Source organism: Urocitellus parryii, chromosome 15, assembly GCF_045843805.1.
Source record: "Urocitellus parryii isolate mUroPar1 chromosome 15, mUroPar1.hap1, whole genome shotgun sequence".
In the NCBI taxonomy this organism is placed as follows: domain Eukaryota; kingdom Metazoa; phylum Chordata; class Mammalia; order Rodentia; family Sciuridae; genus Urocitellus; species Urocitellus parryii.
This window is the reverse complement of record NC_135545.1, coordinates 11,475,412-11,482,615: the sequence shown is the minus strand read 5'-3', so window position 1 is coordinate 11,482,615 and position 7,204 is coordinate 11,475,412.

Sequence of the window (7,204 nt, the reverse complement as noted above, 5' to 3'; positions counted from 1 at the left end):
GAAGAGTGTAAGCATGTGCTATTACAAAGTAGCTGGGCACAGTGGCTCATGCCGGTAATCCTAGCAACTTGGAAGGCTGAGGCAAGGCCCTCAGTAGTTTAGCAAGACCCTTTCTCAAAATAAAAAATAAAATAAAGGGCTGGGGATGTGGCTAGGTGAGTAAGCATCCCTGGGTTCAATCCCTGGTATCAAAAAATATAAAATATTTTTAAAAGGGTTTCAAATAAGACCCTAGATTTGATTCCTAGTATTGCTAAATAAATGAAATAAATTTAAAGAAATGATATGTGTTTAAGGAGATACTGCAACCTGATTTGTGCATGACACAATGTATTTATGTATTGAAATATCACATGATACCCCACACATGTGTGCAGTCTTTATGTTTTTGTTTTGTTTTGTTTTGTTTTTGTTCAACACTAGGGATTAAACCCAGAGCTATATCCCCAGCCTTTTTTTTTTTTTAATATATAAGTTTTAGTTGTAGATGGACATACTAACTTTATTTATTTATTTTTTATGTGGTGCTGAGGAATAAAGCCAGTTCCTTACACATGCTAAGCAAGTGCTCTATCACTGAGCCACAACCCCAGCCTTCCCCAGCCCTATTTTATGTTTTTATTTTGAAACAGGGTCTCACTCAGTTGCTTAAGGCCTTACTAAATTGCTAAGGCTAGCCTCAAACTTGTGATTCTCATGCCTCAGCCTGTCGAGTTGCTAGGATTACAGGTGAGCACCACCATACCCAACAGTTTTTAAGTATCATTTAAAATAAATAAATTTAATTTAAAAAATAAAATAGGCTGGAGATATGACTCAGTAATAGTGTGCTTAGCATATACAAGACCCTATGTTCAATCCCTAGCACCCCCCCAAAAAAATTAAGCGAATTAAATTAAAAAATAAATTTAAAAATAGAGAAAGAAAAAGATCAGTGTAAGCAGAGTAAGTTCTCAAAAATATTAGCTTATTGTGATTACTTTTTTTTTTTATTTTTTGGTACTGAGGATTGAACCCAGGCGCACTCTACCCCTGAGCTACATCCCCAACTCTTTTTTTTTTTTTAATAATAATGTATGGGGGCAGGGGATGTGGCTCAGTGGTAGACCGTTTGCCTAACACATGCGAGGCCCTGGGTTCAATCCTCAGCACCACATAAAAAAATAAATAAAATAAAGGTATTGTGTCCAACCATAAATAAAAACTAAATATTTTTAATAATAATAATGTATGGGGCTGGGGATGTGGCTCAAGTGGTAGCGCGATCTCCTGGCATGCGTGCCTGGGCCGGGTTCGATCCACAGCACCACATACAAACAAAGATGTTGTGTCCGCTGAAAAACTAAAAAAATAATAAATAAAAATTCTCTCTCTCTCTCTCTCTCTCTAAAAAAAATAAATAATAATAATAATAATAATAATAATAATAATGTATGTGTTTTGTTTTATCTTTTGTGGTGCTGGGATTTGAACATACCCAACTCTTTTTAGTTTTTGAGCTAGGATTTCAGCTCAGTTATTGAAGCTGGCCTTGAGCTTGCTATTCTCCTACCTCAGCCTCCCAAATCACTGGAATTGCAGGTGTGCATCCTCCATGCCCAGCAAACTCATAGTGTCTTAATATGTATGTGTAGAAGGGAAGTTGGATTTTTGTAAGAGAAGTAAATTTTGGCTGGGATCAGATCATACAATGTTATAAAGATTACAAACTCCCAGATTTGAGAGGACAATCACCCCCCTTATGAATGGGGGAGGCTTCTAATTATGGGTTCACCCTCTTTAGAGGGTTGCATTGTCACCAACTGTCCATGAGGATCTCTCTGTGTATGGGGCTATATTTATCATATTACATTGGGTATCTGGGGGTTCATTATTTAATCCTGGGCTTATTCATTCATCATTAAATAGAACATGAAATTTCTACCTGCATATAAGAGTTTCTTTCTCTATAATATTAATGAAATTGACATACTAATATTAGGGTTTGTTGCAACCATTGATGAGTCTAAATTGTTCACACTCTATAATGTACCCAATGGTGGTCCACCCAGGGGAGTGGCATTGTCCATGGGTTGTACCGTGTAAAGCCATGTGATTATGGGATTACGCTGTTCACACTGTGTACACTGAGTCACATTGTTTATGGAAGTGACCCTACTTATTTATTTACTTTTTTATACTGGGAATTGAACTCAGGGGCACTCAACCACTGAGCCACATCCCCAGCCCTATTTTGTATTTTATTAGAGACAGGATCTCATTGAGGTGCTTAGCACCTCGCTGTTGCTGAAGCTGGCTTTGAACTTGTGATCCTCCTGCTTCAGCCTCCTGAGCCGCTGGAATTACAGGCATGTGCCACCTCACCCAGTTGGAAGTGACCCTATTTATATGTTTGTCTACTCTGTGCATATGGGGTTACCCAGGTTATGGGAGTTGATCCAGTTGAGAGAAGAATTTTTATCATGTTAAAGAAGTAATATTAGCTAATTAGCTGGGTACAGTTGTGTACACTTGTAGTCCCAGCACCTCAGGAGGGTGAAGTAGGAGGATCATAAGTTTGAGGCTAGCCTCAGCACTTGGTGAGATCCTGTCTCAAAATAAAAAAAAATAAAATAAAATAAAAAGGGGCTGGGATGTGGCTTTTTGGTAGAGCACTTGCCTGGCATATCTGAGGCACTGGGTTAAATTCTCAGCACCGCATATAAACAGGTGAATAAAATAAAAGGGCCATCAACAACTAAAATATATTTAATTTTTTTAATATATTAAAAAATAAAAAGGGAGAACATGTAGCTCAGTGATAAAACCCCTTGGTTCAGGAGTGGAGGAGGAGGAGGAGGTGTGATTGTTGTTGTATTGCCTCTGGTAGATCACCTAATGAGGGAATTACATGGGAACATACATTGTTTATATGCTGTCTCACCAGTTACATGGAGCTCAGGATATTTATGAGGGTCATACTATCTTTATGGGGGTAAATTATTTATGAGGATCACACTACATATATGGGAATTCACACTTTTTTGAGTTTCTGGGATTTCCACTGTGTGTCTGAGAGCTACATCACACATTTAGGATTATATTGGTTGTAGACACTGCCATCCGCATGGTTTTCAAACTATCATGAGGCTGTACCACTGTATGTGGTGGACTCTGTTCACTTCAAGTGCATATTGACAATCTATTTAATGCCAGACAAAGGGCTAGGCACCTGTGATAAGGCAGGGAAAAAAATAGGGCAAATGCTGGTCTTCATGGAGCTGATATTTGAGAGGACAATCACCCCCCTTATATATGGGGGAGGCTTCTATTTATGGGCTCACCCTCTTTATAGGGTTGCATTGTCACCAATTGTCCATGAAGATCCCTCTGTGTATGGGGCTATATTGATCATATTGCAGTATCTGGGGGTTCACTGTTTAACCATGGGCTTATTCATTCATCATAGATTACCAGACATTTGTGCCAACTTTGGGGACTAATGCAGGAAGCAAAACAAGTGAAAAATCTCTGGTCTCACTGAGTGTGATGGCACAGGTCTGTAATCCCAATGGCTGGGGAGGCTGAGGCAGGAGGATCCAAAGTTCAAAGTTGCCTCAGCAATTTAGTAAGGCCCTAAGCAACTTAGCAAGACCCTCTCTCAAAATAAAATATAAAAAGAACTGGCAATGTGTCTCAGTGGTTAAGGACCCCTGTGTCAGAATCTGGTACCAAAAAGAAAAAAAAATCCTTTGGTCTCTTAGAGCTTACCATAGGGGAAGGGATTCAAGCAGTAAGGTAATAACATTATGGATGGATATATATATCAGGAAAGGATTTTCTGTGGAGAAAAATAACAGAGAAGGATGTAGAAAGGGGGCTGAAATTTAAAATCAAGTTGTCAGGCAGGGTCTTATTGGGATGCTTGTTTGTGAGTAAGAGCCTGAAGGGGATGAAGGACAGAGCTATGTAGGCATCTTGGGGAAAATCTTTCCTGTTGGATGGAACAGCATAGGCAAAGTCCCTGAGCCAGGAATGGGCCTGACATGTCCAAGGGACAGCAAAGAGACAAAGTGGAACTGAAGTGGAAATGATTGGGAAAGCTGGGAGGTGAGCTCCAGATGGGCCTCATAGACCATTGCAAGTCTTTGCAAGACCATTGCATGATTTTTACTCCCAATGAGTAGAGGAGCCACTGGGAGGTTTGGGGCAGCAAAGAAATGTGATCTGATTTTTTGGGATCCCTCTGTCTATGGGTGGAGTGTAGACTAGAGGCCAGTGGCAGCAGGAAGTACGTGAGAATATCCCAGACCAGGGAGAGGGTGGTGATCAATGGAGTAGCAATTTTAGTGGAAGTAGGTACACACCTGTTTTAGCTCCTCAGGAGGGTTAGGTGGGAAGATCACTTGAGTGCAGGAATTCAAGGCCAGCCTGAGCAACATCGGGAGACCTGTTGTCAAAAAAAGGAACAGAAAAGGGGAAAAAGGGAGCCGATTCTGGAATAGCTGAAGATAGAACTTCCAGAAATTCCTTTCACTTTGGATGTTGCATGAGAGAAAAGACACAATGATGATTCCAAAATATTCATTCTGAGCAACCAGCAAAATGGAGTTGCACGTTCCTGAGAGATGTATAGGGTTGGAGTTCAGGGAAGAGTCTCTAGCTAGAGATAAAAATGTGACAGTAATCAGGGTTGGGGTTGTGGCTCAGTGGTAGAGCACTCACCTAGCATGTGTGAGGCACTGGGTTTGATCCTCAGCACCACATAAAAATAAAATAAAGGTATTGTGTCCACTTATAACTAAAAAGTAATTATTTTTTTAAAAATGTGGCAGTAGTCAGCTAGACATAGTGTATCTCCCACAGGATGGAGCCATGCAGGAATGAGTGTAAATGATGAGTGTAAATGGGGGAGTAGAGGGCCTGGGATGGAGCCTGAGGCCTCCCACATCTGAATCAGGGAGAGGAGAATGGATGATACTATAGGGAAGTTACATCCTCTGCTTAGGAATAGTCCACCATTTGTGGTGTCTACTATGTCTACTGTTGGGTGGATCATACTGCTGTTAAGGGAAGTACAATGCTTTAATGGTCTGTCTCCCCCGTTCCCCCTCATGCTGGGGACTGAACCCAGGATCTTGTGCATGCTAGGCAAGTGCTCTATCAGTAGGCTACTACTCCTACTCTTTATTCTTAGGGTCTTGAGGTCTTGATGGTTCATTGTTGCTCATATGGCTGAAGAGTGGGTTGTCCACATAGTTTCCTTTTCAGAAGTGAGGTGATGAGTCTGAAATGTTGGGACTCACTATGCATCATGGCACACACATATAATCTCTGTGCCTCAGGGAGCTGAGGCAGGAGAATCACAAGTTCAAGTCCAGCCTCTATAACTTAGTGAGGCCATCAACAGTTTAGCAAGACCCTGTCACAAAATTAAAAAATTAAACGGACTGGAGATATGGCTCAGTGATAAAATGTCCCTGAGTTCAATCCCCAGTACCAAAAAAAAAAAAAAAAATGAGTCTTCTGTAGGGATAGGTCCTGTCAATGCCTCTGCCTGACAACAGCAGGTTAAATATTATCTGTGCCAGAGTGGCAAACTGGAACAAGGACTACCAGGGCTATGGGAGGAGGGGTGTCCTCACTCTCGGGACAGAGTTGTTTATACCTTTCATCACAAGTGTGTCCTGAGTACAGAAGAGGCTACACTTTTCACTGGGTATGAGAAGGCTTTCCATAGTGAAATGAGGGTAGGGGTGACCTCTCGTTCATTGGCGCAAAATCACCAATGGTTGGACTGCATGGCCTCTCTTCAAGGACTGAACAGTGGTGAATTTTTTTTTTGGTGTTTTTTTGTTTTGTTTTGTTTTGTTTTGGTACTGACAATTGAACCAAGGGGCACTTTACTTTACTTCCCAGGCTCCCCCTTTTTTTTGATACCAGGGATTGAACCAGGGTAGGAGTGTGGGGGTCAAAGGGCTTAACCACTGAGTCACATCCCAGTCCTTTATTTTTTATTTTGGACAGGGTCTGGATAAGTTGCTTAGGGCCTCACTAAGTTGCTGAGGCTGACCTAGAACCTGCAATCTTCCTGCTTCAGCCTCCTGAGTTTCTAGGATTGCAGATGTGATCTACCATGCCCAGGCATTTTGGGTTTTTATTTTATTTTTTAAATATTTTTTTAGTTGTTGATGGACTTGTAAAAAATCTATTTATTTATTTGTATGTGGGCTGAGAATCGAACCCAGTGCCTCACACATGTGAGGCAAGAGCTCTATCACTGAGCCACAAACCCAGACCCTGGGTTTTTATTTTGAAACAAGGTACACTAAATTGCTGAGTTTGAACTTGAATTTGTGATTCTCCTACTTCAACCTTTCAACTCACTGGTATTATATCATGCCTAGCTGAGGAATAGTTCTGATCACAAATTCACACTATCCAGGTTTTCTCATTAATGGTCAGGATCACCATTGCTATCATCTTTGAGGATGGGTCTCAGCATCCCTGAGTCAACTGAACTATTCCACAGGATCCATATTTCTGTGCTGGAGTAACATGGACCCCTGACAGATTATAATACCTGTGGAGAAGTTTGCATAAACCACCAAAGACACAATGCCCATGGCTGGGGATATGGTTCTGTGGTTAAGAGATCCTGAGTTCAATCTCTGTTACCAAAAAAAAAAAAAAAAGAAAAAAAGAAAAAAAAAGAAAGAAAGAAAGAAAGAAAGAAACAGTGGCAATGAACTGGCCAACTGGGTCAGGGTGGGATTATGACATTAATAGGCAATTTCACACTGTCAGTGCTGTGTGTTTATTTAGTTTATAGTTGGAGTCTGCAGGCTATAGGATAAGGGTGCTCACATTATCTATGGGGTATATAGTTACTTCTGCTAATAATATCTAATAATATGTTTTTTCCTCTGCTAATAATTATTACCAGTGTTTATTTTTACTTATTTATGTTTTCGTGCTAGGGATCAAACTACATGCCAAGCACAAGCTCTATCACTAAGCTACATGCCCAGCCCGATATTTATTGTGTACTTCACTTTCCTGATTTCTCATAATAAAACGATTGTGTAGGATCTATTAATAGCCCCATTTGGAGGCTGGGGTTGTGGCTCAGTGGCAGAGCACTTGCCTAGCATGTATGAGGCACTGAGTTCTATTCTCAACAACTAAATAAATAAAGGTCCATCAATAACTAATAAACAAATTT